The 18,087-nt window shown below is 38.1% G+C and overlaps 1 protein-coding gene and 1 long non-coding RNA gene across 5 annotated transcripts in view; one reads left to right on the top strand and one right to left on the bottom strand.

Annotated features, from left to right (window-relative positions):
• Nucleotides 1-18,087, top strand: part of LOC129436771 (RNA binding protein fox-1 homolog 3-like) — a 304,205-nt gene that overhangs the window by 134,616 nt on the left and 151,502 nt on the right. The gene's annotated exons all lie outside the window — the stretch shown is intronic.
• LOC129414093 (uncharacterized) lies at nucleotides 9,760-12,943 on the bottom strand. The gene is made up of 3 exons (XR_012368441.1): nucleotides 12,038-12,943; nucleotides 11,572-11,620; nucleotides 9,760-10,709 (listed from the first exon to the last, which is right to left on the bottom strand). It is a non-coding gene; the product is annotated as an uncharacterized lncRNA (long non-coding RNA).

Below are 18,087 nucleotides of genomic sequence, written 5' to 3'. Positions count from 1 at the left end.
GCGCGTGAGTTTTGCTTTATTTTGCTTTATTTTGCTTTATTTTGTGCGTAAGTTTGGGCAGTTTTTGTGTGAGTTTATGTGTTAGTTTGTGCATAAGTTTGTGCTTGAGTTTGTGTGTGTGTGTGTGTGAGTTGTATGTCAGTGAGTTTGTCTGTGAGTTTGTGCTTTATTTTGCGTGTGAGTTTGCGCGTGAGTTGGTGCCGTGAGTTGGCGCCGTGAGTTGGCGCCGTGAGTTGGCGCCGTGAGTTGGCGCCGTGAGTTGGCGCCGTGAGTTGGCGCCGTGAGTTGGCGAGTGAGTTTGCGCGTGAGTTTTGCTTTATTTTGCTTTATTTTGTGCGTAAGTTTGGGCAGGAGTTTTTGTGTGAGTTTGTGCATGATTTTGTACATGACTTTGTGCTTATTTTGTGTGCGAGTTTGCGCTTAATTTGGCGTGTTAGTTGGCGAGTTAGTTGGCACATGAGTTTGTGCATGAGTTTTGCTTTATTTTGTGTGTACGTTTGTGGGTGCGTTTTTGTGTGAGTTTGTGCGTGGGTTTGTTTGTGTGTGTGTGTGTGTGTGTGTGTGTGTGTGTGTGAGTTGTACGTCAGTGAGTTTGTGTGTGAGTTTTTGTGTTAGTTTGTGCATGAGTTTGTGCGTGTGTTTGTGTGTGAGCTTGTGTGTCTGTGAGTTTGTATGCGGGAGTTTGTGTGTGAGCTTGTGTGTCTGTGAGTTTGTATGCGGGAGTTTGTGTGTGAGCTTGTTTGTGAGCTTGTGTGGCAGTGAGTTTGTGCATGAGTTTTGCTTTATTTTGTGTGTAAGTTTGTGCGTGAGTTTTTGTGTGAGTTTGTGCGTAAGTTTGTGCGTGAGTTTTTGTGTGAGTTAGTGCGTTAGGTTTGTGCGTTAGGTTTGTGCGTTAGGTTTGTGCGTTAGGTTTGTGCGCTAGGTTTGTGCGCTAGGTTTGTGCGCTAGGTTTGTGCGCTAGGTTTGTGCGCTAGGTTTGTGCGCTAGGTTTGTGCGTTAGGTTTGTGCGTTAGGTTTGTGCATTACGTTTGTGCGTGAGTTTGTGCTTGAGTTTGTGTGTGTGTGCAGGAGTGTGTGTGAGTATGTACGTCAGTGAGTTTGTGCATGAGTTTGTGCTTGAGTTTGTGTGTGTGCAGGTGTGTGTGTGTGTGTTTATTTGTTTATTTGTTTATTTATTTGGGTCCCCATTAGCTTCCACAATGTGGTTGCTAGTCTTCCTGGGGCCCACAAAGTGCTAAAACATATACACAATTAAAATACACCAAGTAAAACATACATAGGTTTAACATACATATAACATAACCACATGTATACTTTTATCCACATATACACATCACACATACAGCATTTAAAATCTCATTACCATAAATCTCATTACCTATAACATTACCTGTGTGTGTGTGTGTGTGTGTGTGTGAGTTGTACGTCAGTGAGTTTGTGTGTGAGTTTTTGTGTGAGTTTGTGCATGAGTTTGTGTGTGAGCTTGTGTGTCTGTGAGTTTGTATGCAGGAGTTTGTGTGTGAGCTTGTTTGTGAGCTTAATTGTGTGTCAGTGAGTTTGTGCTTGAGTTTTGCTTTATTTTGTGCATAAGTTTGTGCGTGAGTTTTTGTGTGAGTTTGTGCGTAAGTTTGTGCGTGAGTTTTTGTGTGAGTTAGTGTGTTAGGTTTGTGCATTAGGTTTGTGCGTTACGTTTGTGAGTGAGTTTGTGCTTGAGTTTGTGCTTGAATTTGTGTGTGTGTGTGCAGGAGTGTGTGCTTGAGTTTGTGTGTGTGCAGTTGTACGTCAGTGAGTTTGTGCATGAGTTTGTGTTTGTTTGTGTGTGAGCTTGTGTGTCTGTGAGTTTGTATGCGGGAGTTTGTGTGTGAGCTTGTTTGTGAGCTTGTGTGTCAGTGAGTTTGTGCTTGAGTTTTGCTTTATTTAGCGTGCGTGAGATTTTGTGTGAGTTTTTGTGTGGGTTTGTGCGTTAGGTTAGTGCGTTAGGTTAGTGCGTTAGGTTTGTGCGTTAGGTTTGTGCGTGAGTATGTGCGTGTGTACAGGAGTGTGTGTGTGAGTATGTACGTCAACGTCAGTGAGTTTGTGCTTGAGTTTGTGTCTGTGAGTTTGTATGCGTGAGTTTGTGTTTGAGGTTGTGTGTGTGTGTGTGTGTGTGTGTGTGAGAGCTTGTGTGTCTGTGAGTTTGTATGCAGGAGTTTGTGCTTGAGTTTGTATGCAAGAGTTTGCGTGTTTGTGTGTGAGTGAGTTTGAGAGTTTGTGCGTGAAGTTGTGTGTGTGATTGTATGATTGTGTGTAGGTGGAGTGTTTCTCTGGATTGATGGTGTTGAATATCTGTCAGTGGGCAGTAAGAGTTTGATTTATATTCTTCTGTTGCATTGACTGCTGCGTTTATAAGGAAACTCCAGCGTTTATTCTTTCGGCTGAACTTCCCTCAGCTCTGATCACTTACACACACAAATCTCTTTATTCCTCGCAGCTTTCACAGGAGGATTCACTTCTCACATTTCATTTATACAATATCTTTATCTCAGGTGCTTCCTATAGAGAAATAAAAAGGCAACAAATGAATCTGTTTTTCACATACATTTAGAGCGATAAAACTCATGTAGACAGCAAAGCTCACATCGCTCAGTCCAAACTCAATGCAACTATTGATCATTAACAGAGACGAACGACTGCAGAAGTTCTTCATCCTTCACCTCCCACACATGAAAATTAAATATTTTACACAAATGCTGAAATAAAGACACCACACTTCCATCGTTTGAGTGAATCAGTTATCAGTCTTAGACTATTTCTCTCTATCTCCCTGTGGAGGAGAGAGAGAGAGAGAGAGTGAGAGAGATATGCTGACTGAGGGGTTTTTCTGTAGAGCCCATTAGAGGGCTCCATAAATCTACTGTGGCTCTCCACTGCACCACTGACACACACATTGAGCGAGCGAGTGAGAGAAAGAGAGAGAGAGAGAGATTTTTCATTGTACTTAATTCTGCCAAAAGGTTGATTTGCTTTTTAATTCTCTTTTTTAATTTAGTGAGAGAGGATGGGTGGACATATTAGATATATAACTCCTGTTTTCTCTTTAAAATCAAAAAGTACAATAAAATATTGCACCAGCTAAATAGCCACTTTTCTTTCTTAATAACTATATTTTTGAACTCCCAAAAATCAAGATGTTTACACTTTTGATTTATGCAAATAAATCATTTTGCACTTGGAGCCCCATTGCTATCCCAATATCTCTGGCATTGTACCATACAGCACTTTACAAATAATGATACTAAAAGACAAGTATGTTAAGAACCACCGTATAAAATCTTATTAAGATAATGAAAATACATCTTAAGTTACCTGCATATAAACTTTGGTGAAAAACACACAAAACTGTTTTTTCCTTATTTTTAAATAGTCACTAATGGCACATAAAGTAATAGGGATTGTTAAAGAGCACCAATTATCCGATTTTTTATTTCCTTTGGTGTGTAAGTGTGTATTAGTACATGTTAACGATATACAAAAGGTACAAACCCCAAAGTAAACAATGACGCCAGTTATCGTTTCCAACGTAAATCGCTCTTTTTTTTTGGCTACAGATTGTAGGCGACAGTTTACTTCCTGGTATTGGTGATGTGGTAAAGAGCGACATGATCATAATTCCTCCTGCTTCGGTCTCACAGTCTGTAAATTAACTCCAGTTAGCATTGCATTGTGACCGAATCTTTCAAACATAGTAAGGAGCAACACATTTCCTGCTGACGACCAATCACAACGTACAGATTAGCTGACCAATCCGGAACACAGAGCTTTTCAAATCAATGAGTTTTGTACAAAATCAGAGCGTTTGAGGAATAAAGTGAAGCCTGGAGCTACAAAAATGTACAGTATGTGGAAACAATAAACCACACAAACACATTGTATCATACCAAATACACAAAATAACGTTGTTTTTTAGAAATAGGTGCCCTTTAAGTAACATGCATGTAAAATTTGTAACAAACACACAAAAAGTGCATTTTCTCATCTTTAAACGGTCACTATTGGCATGTAATGCAACAAGGATTGTTAACGTCAACAGATTCAAGTAATAGACCTACCAATGTAAAGTAAAATAATGATTTTGCCATTATTTGAAAGTTTAAAGTATTTTAAACTGACAATTGTGAATTGTGAAAACACAGTGAATGGCTTTAGAAACATGTTGTTTTAACTGTGGTCCAAAAGTATGTCACATAATTAAGTTACGTATAGACGGTTTCAACAGTAACAACATAAACAAGCGGCTGTCGTGGTCCGCACGTAACTTCCGGTAAACTCCGCAAAGTTCTTTAAACGTAGTTTATTTATATAACAAGCAAAAACAACACATAGATTACCTAGGAAACCAAAACATTCGTTATTTTCGACAAGGCATTTGTTTAGCAACTAGTCAGACCATTAAAAAAAGAAACCGGAAGAAAAGTTCGGATGCAGATGTGTATCGCGTCAGCGCGCGTGCGTCCGATGAAACCGTCTATACATGTTCACCTTTAAGATTTTTTTGTTTAAGACCTCTGTTGTAATTGGTTGATTAATGAACACATACCAGCAATGTTTTCTAACACAATCCTACAGTATGGCAGAGTGCCCCAGGGATGATGTTTTTTGGTAACCAACCCGGAAGTTAAAAGGACACTGGTTCCCTCACAAAAATGTGATTAATTTGATAAACTTTATTAATCCCAGAGGGAAATTTAGCTTTAGAACTGCTGCAACAGACTACCACATGCACGGCGCCATCTTTGGAGTGCCCATTAATTTTTCCTATAGACTTTTGGATTATTGCAAAAGTTTATGACACAAGTTTTGTCCAACAAGATCATTTTCACAGATGAACACAACTTTTATGAATTTTGAAGTCTAAATGCGTTTACTAGAAATAAAAAGCCAACTATAGGCTACGAGCGAAGGACACCACGTTCTCTCGACATCAACGTCATCACCACCAAGCTTCTGAAAGTTCTTTTAAACTTTATCGAACACATTTAAAAACATTTTACCATGTTGGGAATTGTGTCCATGTTGAGTTGTTTTTGAGATCTTTATGCGTGATGACGTTTAATGTCCCCATAATCTCTAGTCCCATGCAGCAACTTGTTAGCAAGCACCCTTTTAAAGTCACATTAAAGCTTTAAAAGCTTTAAAAAGTATTACTGGTGCGTTTTAAGTCGTACAATTAAACATGAAAACGTCTTGGGCTTATGTTAAAAGAAGATCTTATTTAAGGCGTTTAACTAAAACCTAGAGGTGCACTGATAAATCGGCTGATGGTGCTTGCTATGCTTCTCAATGAATTATGGTAAAATGTCACTACATCCAAAAGCCAGAGGGCGCCGCTGAAGAAGAACCATTACACAGGCAGCTCCAGGAAATGGCTAAAGCATATAAAATTGCCGTGTTCAAACCTTTTCATGTATTTTCATGATAATAAAGAATATGTACAATTAATATGTTTGATGAGTGTTGCTTTTTCAAATGCATGTTATAAATTACTCAAACTAACCGTGATTTCAGATCGATAAAGACTTACTGATCAAAAGCTGTAGTACATGAAATAGCTGTGAATAATATCGACTGTGCGATTCAGAGTAGTTATCGGCCATCGCATCCCTACTAAAACCCCATGCAAAAAACCCACTGACTTTGAGACGATGAAATCGGAAGTGCTAAAATGCTAACTTGCTTCCGGGTTTTGCCTACAGAAATACATCATCCCTGCGGGACTAGTTGTACGTATTTTACAAGGTGGCTAATTCTTATTAATTCGTAGAACTTCGTCCGTAAGTTTTTGTACAATTTGCTTTCGCTCCTGTGATGTTGGGGCTAGGAGCGGAGTTTCATTTTTTTTTATCTTAAGTTTTTGTATGATTCGCTTTGAAGCAATTAATACTAATTAGCCGAAGCGTAAAATACGTACGAATTCCCATGAGCTCAGGCTGTTTACACTGTTGTTCATCAGGGCTGCTCATGATGAGATGTAAATGTTCGTGCTATTTAAATTTATGGGTGATTCTCGCAAAGTAGACTTATGATGTGTCATAAAACATTCAGATAAAAAAGTAAATGCTATCAAAAAAGAAGCATACAGTTACAAACATTTCTTCATGTACTATTTTGCACGTGATTTCAAATGACATCATACCAACCAATTTTGTTGTTTTTTCCACATTTAAGGGGAAAGTTTTCATTACCGCAACTTGTCCATGACTGGATTTGGGTTCTTTGACATGAAAATATTTATAATTACAAAATCTAAAAAATAAAAAGCTTCAGTGCATGTTATACTAAAACATTTACAGTAAAGAAACATATGGTATTTGGTGATCATTGGTAAATGTAGAGTCAATAATAAGGAATATAAATGTGTCCAAAAACCAATTTTCTCATCCTCCGCAACAATTTTCAATCATTGTTTAAGCCCTCAAGGAACTAACATTTAAAAAAAATAGTTGGAAGGGACATAATTGACTGTGACACTCAAGATGGCTACCAGGTAAGCAGTTCTTATTTTTTCTCTCCAGATAAAAGTTGAAATTTTGTTTGTCATAATACCTAGACAACTTTTTAGTTCTCATTACCGAAACATGAGTTTGTAAATGCATATATTTAATGTTGCGGTAATGATAATTTTTGATAATGATAATCTAAAAAATGTAAATAATTCTATAGGAAATATTTTTTAAATCCTCTAACAATAATGGTTATAGTAAGTTCAGACCTTAATCTTATATGTGCAAAATAAAATTGGCCTCAAGGGCTTTTTAAAAATTCTGATGTTGGACACCTTCTAAATCTGGATTTCGTGAGAATCACCCTTATGCATTAATGGTGTTTCTCACGATACGTGGCAAGCGCCGTAATCGCAGCACGGCAACAGCTTTTATCATGTAGTAGAAGCGCTAAAAGATTTATCTTCAACAGCGCCTGCCATGAAGAGTCGTGAAGAGGCAGGATTTTGGGTGCACGAGCAAGGCGTGCGGACCGACGCCACTCCAGATCTGTAAACGCCTACGTTTAGCAATTTTCTGCACGTCTTGTATGAAAATGAACTACACGTTTGCCACTGCCACCTACCATGTGAAACGCCCATTAGGGAGATGCATTTATCCAAAGTGAACTACAGTGCATTACAACGTATATATATATGATCAGTGTGTGTGCTCGAACCCACAGTTCTTTACCAGTTGAGCTACAGGACGTACACTTATATGTTACAAGAAAATAAAATTACAGCAATGTAATAAAACAAATCTTGGTTTACAGTTAGGCATTCAGCAGATGCTTTTATCCAAAGCCACTTAAAAATGAGGAACATCACAAGCAAATTGCCAAATATCTGTTTTCCATTTTATGACCCATTTAAAGAGACACAGCGTTACTGCACTTAAATGTTTTGAAGCACATGCTCAGTTTCCCGCAGTCGTGAGCTTTAAAACACAGAGAGAGAAGTCTGAAGACTTTCTGTCAGAGGCACCAAAGCACTTCAATCTGTTGGTCCATGGTTATTTCTCACCGCTGTCTCGTCTTGCAGTTGTGCCGTGGATTCGGGCCTCAGAAAGATTAACCTCTGTACATGTGTGCCATTTGCACTTTGAGTCTGGGCACCATTAACATGGTGCAGAACGCACAGAATTCATCATGGTATCATGTTTCTGCTAATGGAGCGATTATTGGATCTAAGTGCTCTAAATGTGACAGAGTAACTTCCTGTTTAGCTCTTCGCTCGGCTCTCATGCCTTCATTTGGTCTTTAGCAGCCACACCACATTTGTATTCCTTTAGTTGTTGACGTTTAAGTGCCTGAGCTAAGCATAAAAATATGTAATTTATCTACATGTCTGGTGTGCTTTAGTGCATGACGTTCTCAAAAGTGTCAAAGGTTGTCAATCGGATTTTCATGCAGGCCATACTAGCACGCTGGCCGATATGATTCTGCTGGTGATGTTTTTTTTATTATGACAGCATTAAGAGAGAGTTATTGAGAGTTTTATGTTACCGTCCTGATGTTGGCAGTGGTCGGTGGTTCGCTGTGTGTTTGAGACACGTGTGGCAACAGATCTGTGTTGGCATACTTGGCATGGACAGCGGGCAGACGAACAGCCTCATAAACATGAAGGCATGAGTAGACATGAGTGCTCTCTGCTCACAGTGGGTATCAGAGCTTGTTCACACTGACCCCATGACCCCATACAGACAGAGGTGACCGACACTAACACAGCAGTCAGGTGGTCAACCTGTTACCTGCTCTGAGCTCACCTGAACATCTGTTACAGGAAGACTTTCAATGGGTCAACGCTTCGACTGCTCCTACATTTTTATTGTATTCTGTTGTATAGTATAGTATATATCATACTCTTTATTACTCTTATGTAAATATGTGTTCAAATGTAAAAACTTTTTGCAACTGAATAGAGATGGTGTCATATTGTTTTAATAAGGGATGCACCGATACAAAATGTCTGTGCTGATACAGATATTTGATTTTCATGAAATCTTAGAAGTGCAGTGTATACAAACTGCAGTTCTATTGTTATTGTGAAAAATGTTTTTATCTGACGGTGATTATAGGCCAAAATATTGGTGCATCCCTAATTTATATATATATTTCCTATTTTCAAACCATTGTCGCTTCGGTTTAGGGTTTCGGTTTGGTATTTGCGTTAGTATGTCACTTTAAGTATTGGTTTATACTATTTTTTTCTGATGTATTCTTTTATATTTTCTATACTTTAATCAATTGTCGCCTGGCGTTAGGGTTAGAGTTGGGTTTGGGTAGGGATGTCATTTTATGTAAATCTAACCCTAAACCGAAGCGACAATTGTAAGAAAATAGGACAAAACTGTTAAAAAACCAATCCGTGAGAATGCCACGGAAAAGAAAGTCTGTGGCAGGGTCACGGAAATATGCGGAGATCCGTGAGAATGCCACGGAAAAATTAGCAAAAAATTTCGTGACTATGCCATGGAAATTCGTGAGATCAGGTTGTGTTTTTGCTAGGGTGCTGCTGTGTGGTGCGGAAGTGTTGCTATTTATTGCTAAGGTGTTGCTATTTTTGCTAGGGTGTTGTTTAGTGGTGTTAGGGCCCTGGTGAAAAAATAGTATGCTAAATATATTTAATTTTGATATACTTAAGTATACTTGCAGTCACACTAATGACCAGTATACTTAAAGTGTGCTATTGATTAGTTTATTTAAAGAGTGCTATTTTGGAACAACTAATTTTGTACTTAATATATTTTAGTTGTATATTAATTGTAACAAAGTACAACTTTAAGTGTATTTAGTGTACTTTTGTGTGCTAAAGTGGAACAACTTTAAGTGTATTTAGTACAATTTAAGTACATGACTGTTTTTGTGCTAAATTCATGCTTGATAAGTGGATTTAGAGTGTGTTTTATTTATGTTAGGAGTACATTACAAATGTATTATGAGTGTCTTGCAAACATACAATCAGTATACCTTAAATAGACTGTTTGCATACATTCTATATATTTTTGGCCAATCCAAAATTCTAAAAACTGCCCTGGTGAAAAATGAATATGCCAAGTACATTACATTTTGTATACTTTTAAATACCTGCAGCTAGATTAGTAATGAGTATACTTCAAGTGCGTTAATAATTAGTTAACTTAAAGAGTGCTATTTTGGGAATAGATTACTTTAGCTGGTAACACAACCAATATAATTTTTTCCAAATAAATAAAAGCTGATTAAAACAGTCAAAAACAATTCATTTTAAATATATTTAAAATATAGTTTTATTCACAGCATTCAAAGTGTACAGTATTTGCCTAAAAATTGAACAATTACTCATTGAAGAATGTCAAGATGATTGAGTTTAGGGCTGCACGATAAATCGCATGTGTTTGTCAGGCATATCTCCTCAGTAATGCCGGTTCCTTGATTAGTATTAAATCGCCATCAGCTGTTTTCAGATGGAGCAGCTTTAACTACACAGAGCCGTAGTTCACTGACAATCGGGGCAATTTCGCATTAATTATCGCGGACGTATCGCCTGCGATATGTATGCGATATGGCCCAGCTTGTCAGGGAACTAAAGCCCGGAATACACTGCACGATTTTTGTCCTCTTATAAGATCATTACCTTATCACACTGTGCGACATGTATCGTTTAAACTCGGGTACGAGAGGCATGTAGACTGTACGATGATGACACGGAAGCTTTGGCGGCAGCTTCACATGTTGCGCAATGTCACCAGCATGAGCTTGTGGTAAACAAATACCGGCGCGCAGGTCGTAGCAGCAAACACACAGTGCGGTGATCATGGCGAATTTCTGACACTGCCAGAAAACTATCGTAGGCTATCTTTGGACGCAAGACTGGGAAAACGTCCGTCTTTGAACCTCTCTCACTGTACGACATAGGACCACCGATGGAGAGCCACGATCACAGAAATCGCGACGATAGTTTCACGATGGCAATCTTTCGTCTGGGACAGCCAATAATCGTGCAGTGTATCCCGGGCTTAAGGCTCTGTGTAGTTAGTGCTGCTCCATCTGAAAACAGCTGATGGCGATTTAATACTAATCAGGGAACCGGCATTACTGACGTGATGCGCGTGGTATCGCATGCGATTTATCGTGCAGCCCTAGTTTACAACGTCTTTCTCTCCCAAATCAACTTTAGTCTGGCAGGTTTTGGTTCAGCCGTAGGAAATCTGAAAAAGATAGACAATAAGCTCAATTAAAAAGTGTTTAATATTAAAACATTACATTTATTTAAGACTTACTGTATTAAATCTATAGTTTACTGGCAGAGATTGTATAGCAGATATATTTTTACCTAAACTAGAGCTTGACTAAAATGTTATCATATATATTAAGGGGCGGTTTCCCAGACAGGAATTAGACTAGTCCTAGACTAAAATAAATGTAAGAGCTGTCCAAACTGAAAACAACTTGCTCTGACATATCTTAAAATACATCAGTGCCCTTTGTTTTACATCGTAATGCACATAAGTAATGTTTTTAGTAAGGCATGTTTGTTAAAACTATCCTAATTAAACTAAGGTCTAGTCCTGGATAAAGCTAATCCCTGTTCGGGAAACCACCCCTAAGAGTTTTCATTATAATGACTTGCCTATATGGGCTGCAAAGTCCTCCTTACATAAAATACTTCAGCTCCTATAGAAAGATTTTATTGTATTAAATTTAAATGTAAAACTTGTCAGAAAGAAAATGCAACAAGCAGACAATTGGGTGGTTTCCTGTAAAGGGATTAGCTTAAAACAGGACTAGGCCTTAGTTTAATAAAGAAATATAACTAGTTTCAAAAAACATGCCTTAATAAAAACATTACCTGTGTGCATTTTGAGGCAAAACAAAGGACACTGGTGTATTTTAAGATATGTTAGTGCAAGTTGTTTTCAGTTTAGACAGCTCTTACATTTATTTTAGTCTAGGACTAGTCTAATCCCTGTCCGGGAAAACGTTATATACATATTGAGGCGGTATCTAAACTGAAGCTTGATTTACTACTACGAATGAATTATTATATCTTAAGAGTTTAAAATGACTTACCATTAGCTGCAAAGTCCTCCCTACAAATGTCTTTGAAAAACTTTAGCTTCTGAGGAAAGAATGCAGCATCATTAATACTAAATACAGTTAAGTTAGGTAAAAGCCTTACAACCTCTAAACAGTCAATAAATGGTTAACTTTCACGCTACATTAAAAAACAGATTTTCTGACGCTACCTTTTTTCATTAACATATACATACACACCAATACATATATTTAACAAAACAATCGGGTGTACTAATTCGATATAACAAGCTAACAGTGCTATCTTTCAAACCTTTAACATTAGCTATTAGCTATAAGCTAAGCTAAGCTAAGCTAAGCTACACAACAGCTTATCACTAATAGCGAGTTAGACACCGCGTTATTGACAACATTTCGCATTCGAAATATGATAGTCTACTGATAAACTTCAGAATGGTCAAACGATAATCAAATATATTAATTTTAAGATATTTTAACGTACCTTGGGACTGAATCCGTCTGTCTTGAACAACGGGTAAAAATCAAAATACGTGCGTCGTGACGTCATCCCACACGTCAGATGCATTATTCAAATCTCAGAATTCACTTTTCTCTGAAATGCATTTACGAAAACTGTTTAAGTTAATTAATGTGTACAGCTAAAAGCGGTATGCAATTGACTCAAAAACTACAAAAAAACAAACACTCATATTCCCCTTACGAAAATGAATGTTTTTTTTTGTGGTTAAAGTTTAGTAACCATGTTTTTTTTTGGTGTGTTGATTATTATTAGCAAAACCATGGTTATTTTGTGGTAAAACACAGTTAATTGGTTTATCCAATGCTTGACTATAGTGAAGTTAAAGTGTACCTTATTATGTTAATAGTATATTACAAATGTATTCATCTACAATATAAAATGTAACAGAACATACTGCTCTCTCGTAATTTTAAGCCCACGTTATTTCTCCATAAAATAATATACATTTGTACACCCCATATACTTTCAAAATGTGCTTAAAATATACTGTTTCTAAAGAATACTAAATAATGTATTTTGGAAATATACTGTCAGTGCATTATTATAATGATAACTTTAAGCATACCGATAAAGTATACCTAAAATACATTTTAAAATAAGTTTAAATTTAGTATACTTTAAAAATTGCACAAAACTTTAACTTTAAGTATATTTTTCTAAAGTATACTTTTAGAAAATATACTAAAGTATAATTATTTTGAAGTATGTTAAAAGTTTAATTGTAAAAAATACGCGCAAATATGTTGTAAGCATACTTTAAATATGTTTAAAGAAAGTACATTCCTTTGTAAGTATATTTGTAATGTACTATTGCAAAGTTAAATATACTTGAAATACAATAAAGTATATTTGTTTTTCACCAGGGGGTGTTGCTAGTTGTTACTAGGGTTTTGCTGTGTGGTTATTGCGTGCTAATATGTGTTGCTAGGGTGTTACTATGTGGTGCTAGGGCCCTATTAACAAAGACCAACAACATAACACCACTTAGCAACAACCTAGCAAAAATAGCAACACCGTAACAATAAATAGCAACACCCTAACACCACTAAGCAACACCCTAGTAACAAATAGCAAGCTATTTTTGCTAGGGTGTTACTGTCTGGTGTTAGGGTGTTGCTTTTTATTGTTACGGTGTTGCTATTTTTGCTAGGGTGTTATGTTGTTGGTCTTTGTTGTTAGGGTGTTGCCTAGTGGTGTTAGGGTGTTGCTAGTTGTTACCAGGGTTTTGCTATGTGGTTCTTGGGTGCTAATATGTTTTGCTAGGGTGTTACTATGTGGTGCTAGGGCCTTAGTAACAACTAGCAACACCCTAACACCACTTAGCAACACCCTAACACCACTTTGCAACACCCTAGTAACAACTGGTGTTAGGGTGTTGCTAGTTGTTACTAGGTGTTGCTTTTTTTCTAGGGTGTTGCTATTTTGCTAGGGTGTTGCTGTGTGGTGCTAGGGTGTTGCTATTTATTGCTAGGGTGTTGCTTAGTGGTGTAAGGGTGTTACTCTTTGTTACTAGGGTGTTGCTTAGTAATGTTAGGGTGTTGCCAGTTGTTACTAGGTGTTGCTTTTTTTCTAGGGTGTTGCTATTTTGCTAGGGCGTTGCGTTGTGGTGTTAGGGTACTATTTATTGCTAAGGTGTTGCTATTTTTGCTAGGGTGTTGATGTGTGGTGCTAGGGTGTTGCTATTTATTGCTAAGGTGTTGCTATTTATTGCTAGGGTGTTGCTATTTTTGCTAGGGTGTTGATGTGTTGTGCTAGGGTGTTGCTATTTATTGCTAAGGTGGTGCTATTTTTGCTAGGGTGTTGATGTGTGGTGCTAGGGTGTTGCTATTTATTGCTAAGGTGTTGCTATTTATTGCTAGGGTGTTGCTATTTTTGCTAGGGTGTTGATGTGTTGTGCTAGGGTGTTGCTATTTATTGCTAAGGTGTTGCTATTTATTGCTAGGGTGTTGCTGTGTAGTGCTGGGGTGTTGTTATTTGATACTAGGGTGTTGCTATTTATTGCTAAGGTGTTGCTTAGTGGTGTTAGGGTGTTGCTATTTGTTATTACGGAGTATCTTAGTATTTCTAGTTGTTACTAGGGTGTTGCTATTTTTTGTGGTTCTAGGTGTTGCTTAGTGGTGCTAGAGTGCTGATTTTATTGGCTAGGGTGTTGCTATGCGGTGATAGGGTGTTGCTGTTTGTGGCTAGGATGTTGTTACAGTATGTGTTGCTAGGGTGTTGCTATGTGTTTTTTTAGGGTTGGACCACGACAAGAGCTCCATTCCTAAATGTCTATGTGCTTCTAGGTTATTTTCAACCAAATGACGGGTCAGAAAGAGCAAACCCAAACTATTGGGGTGTAATTTAACCTATCTTAGGTTGTTTAAACCATTATTGGGTCAAATATAAACATTTTTGGTGTTAATTTCACCCATCGGCTAGGTTTGTCCCTTTATAGCCCATCAAGGGTTGAAAAAAACACAGCATTTTTAGTATAGAGATCTCACCTGAATTTTCTTTGTGCTACCAGCAGGAATTAAATGGTGCTAATGTTGCAGAGAGCTGGAGACAGATGTTTCATGATGTTCCAGAAAGTATTCACTGACAAAAAAAGAAATATGGGACAGGATTTGTTTTTATTCTAGGGTAGATCGAATCAGAGATTGCAGTCAATCGTGAAGAAACACCTGCAGCTATTGGCTGAAACTTAAATGAACTTGGCAACGTCCCCTGACAAGGAAAGTGCTTTTAGAGGCGAAGCAGCCCAGAGGAAAATGTTATTGCACAGAGTTTGCTCTTTCATAGCTCAGGATAAATGATAGAGTTCTCAACTTAGTCTCAGATGTTTCTCTTAAAATTGCTGAGGCAAACCCAAGCTTAGTTTTTGACATTGTCATTTACAGGCATGAATACATGTATGAAAATCTTCCAGCATGACTCATTAACTCTGCCTTTACTTAAAGGGGCGGCGCATGGCCCGTATAATCAATGATGAAACGTTTTTGAATAATACCCAGAATGCAAAGCAGAGGGTTGCTGTCTTGCTAAAACGCCCACCGCGGTGGGCAATTACTCTCTCGTCGTGGGTGCAACTCAGAACTCCTGAACCTTTTCGTTCTCCAATCACAGCTGATGGATTGAGCCGCGGCCGCCAGCATCTGGCTGTTAGCACGCTTAGCCGTCGCGCCCCAAAAACGCTTCTGATTAATGACCGCTGCCCACCGTCAACACAGGCGGAAATTAAGCATCAGGGTTTAAGTGTAACATTTGTCTGAAGATCGTGAGGGGTTGAGAGGCATTTGTCAAAATCCAGTATGGGTAAAGTTGAACTTCCCACACGTGAAAGCAAAACCTGCGGCTTTGCAGTTTTAGAAGTGCTCTGTAAAATCAAATAATCTGAGATTTGCTGTATCATGACTCTATACTGTTATTGTATGAAATCAGTTGTTTTATTTTTGTCTTTTTATTTCCCCAAGAAATATCTTAGTTACAGCTCTAAATGAAATGTAACTTACTTTCACTAAGCCTCCCAGGCCGTAAAATCCTCCTTTGGCTAATTTAATATTATACATGAAATCTGAGTGAAAGTTGAGATTAAACCTCTAAAGTCTCAACGCTATATCATGTCAATTCGTACATATTTTACGAGGTGGCCAATTTGTATTAATTCGTACGACCACATTTGTAAATTTTTGTGCGATTTGCCTTTGCCCCGTGGGGTTGGGTTCAGGGTTAGGGGTGGGCTTTCGTTATTGTATTTTTATCATGATCATACGATTTACTTTGTAGGAATTCATACGAATTAGCGAACTCGTAAAGTATGTACGAATTCTCGTGAAATCAGTCTGGAAGGTCTTTTTCTCTTGATAAAATAATCCTCATGTGTTCCTGATGACAATGCATGCTCAGATTTCTCAATATAAAATCAATCCTTTCTCAAATGTGTACAAGCTTTTTACTGCGCATTGATTTTAAAGCTTTGTACTTATTAGCTCATGTCTGTCTATTTTTATTTCCTCTTAGGAGAAGTTTGGGGTAAATCTGATGCTAAAATGATTACTTTATTATGCCTCCAGAGCTTTGAAAAAGCACAGAAATCTTCCTCTGTGTAACTCACCAGATTTGTTCTCTGTGAAATGTGAGTTTACAGGATCTGATTGCTTCTCTCAGATCACAACGGCACTTGTTCGAAACAGATACCTCGATATCAGAAAAGAGGCAATTCTCCCGAGCGGCTCGGGTGCTTTTGGCTGTATTTGGAGCGCTCTCGGCCGGGGTACGAGTTGGACTCTTTTACGTGTCCTGTATTCCTCGCGTGACCTTGACTGACTCCAAGCCGACGACGTGATTGGTCGAATCTTTTCGTTTGGGCTCTGGTTTAGGTCTCCGGTGCTGTTCTGGGATATCTGGGTTTCCGTTTGCAGCGTTAGCGAGCCTGCGGTAAGGGCCGAGGTGGATTGGTGCCCGGGCCTTTGAACAGACTAATGGTTACAAGCGTTGGCGTGGATCCACGTGCCGCCCCATCAGCCCTGCCTGGAGAGATCCTGGATCGGTCGATAACACGCAATTTAGAAAACCAGCCAAGTTTGCAGAAAGAAACGGCTAATATCGGAAACAAAGACGGATACATAATCTGAGGCTGGAGGACTTTTCATGCGCAGAGAGTTATTTGTTATCGGGACGGGGAGAGATGCGAGCGTTTTGCAGACGGCTGGAAGTTTGACGCGCCGACAGCGCCGCTGACCCCCCGCCCCCCCCCCCCCCCCTCCACCACTTTAGTGTCGATGGAAATCTAATTGCCTGAAAAACGATCAATGGAAAGTAAATTGGTTTCTGTGTAAAAGGGAACATGTAATAAGCTCTGAACTGTTTTAATATGGCCTGCTTTTGCATCTTCAATCATGGTGGGGTTTTTCTTATAGATTTCTGCATGTGCTTTGCCTCCATCACTCATTGAATCTGTAGCTTGTCTTGCCGTATATCTAACGCTGCGGCCTCATTACTCTGTGTTTTCGGGAGATGTTGTGCTTTTCGATTCAGTGGATGGTTGTTGGACCTACATTGTTAAACTAGTGTGAGCCGTAGGCATCAGGAGTTTTGAACAGCAAGCTTCAATCTGAATGTCCAGCTTTAAACAAGAGTGAATGTGTGCTGGTTTATATCAGTCTAACAGGAAAGGTTGTGTTTCGTTACTTGACTGTTACACAAGACATTTTGTGTAGTGGTGTGTAAACTTGTCCAGGTCATTTATTATCTCAGAATAAATAAAAAGGCAGTGGCTATTTACACTAAGTGAAAATACCATTAGATATTGTTATTTAATATAGAGATATTTTCTATTTACAAGTGACAATATCAGCATTTTCTTAGCTAAATGCTATTTACAGTAGGTGATAAAAGTTTTATTTTAAAAATGAAATTATCAAATTGTGTAAATAGTAATTAAATCCTATGTATATTGGCAGATAATATTTGCACCTTATTATTTTGTAGATTAATAGGATTCAATAATAACATGAAGTGCGTTTACATGCACAGATTAAGTGGATAACTATCAAAAATGTGCTTATTATAAAAAAGAATAATTTGATTTATGCAATATTCAGAAAACTGCATTTACATGGGATTTGGAGATTTGGCAGGTTTCTCGCAGGCCAGTGACATCGCCGGCAGGTATACATTGTATTTCTTCTAATGTGTGAAGAACCTGTAAATGTAACATGAGCTTTAATTTTTACAGTTTCTCTGTCAACTACTTGAATCGAGTGCAGACTTTTATGTGTTACTTTGTGCTTGCTTTCGTGTGTGACATTTGTCTTTCACACATGGAAACATGCGCACATGAACAAAACGAAGAGAAAGCCGGTTAAGGTGTTTACATGGAACACGAAATCAGGGGAATGAGCATAAAAGTACCTGTGCCGATCATTTTCATTTATGGGATTTCCCCGGGAAAACAAAAAAAACAAAAAACGTTTTGTGCGTTTACATGACCCATCAGTGCATAATAGGCATATGACCGTGAATGTAAA

This window comes from Misgurnus anguillicaudatus, unplaced genomic scaffold (genome assembly GCF_027580225.2).
Source record: "Misgurnus anguillicaudatus unplaced genomic scaffold, ASM2758022v2 HiC_scaffold_29, whole genome shotgun sequence".
NCBI lineage: Eukaryota > Metazoa > Chordata > Actinopteri > Cypriniformes > Cobitidae > Misgurnus > Misgurnus anguillicaudatus.
This window is presented reverse-complemented; position numbering and strand designations above follow the sequence as displayed.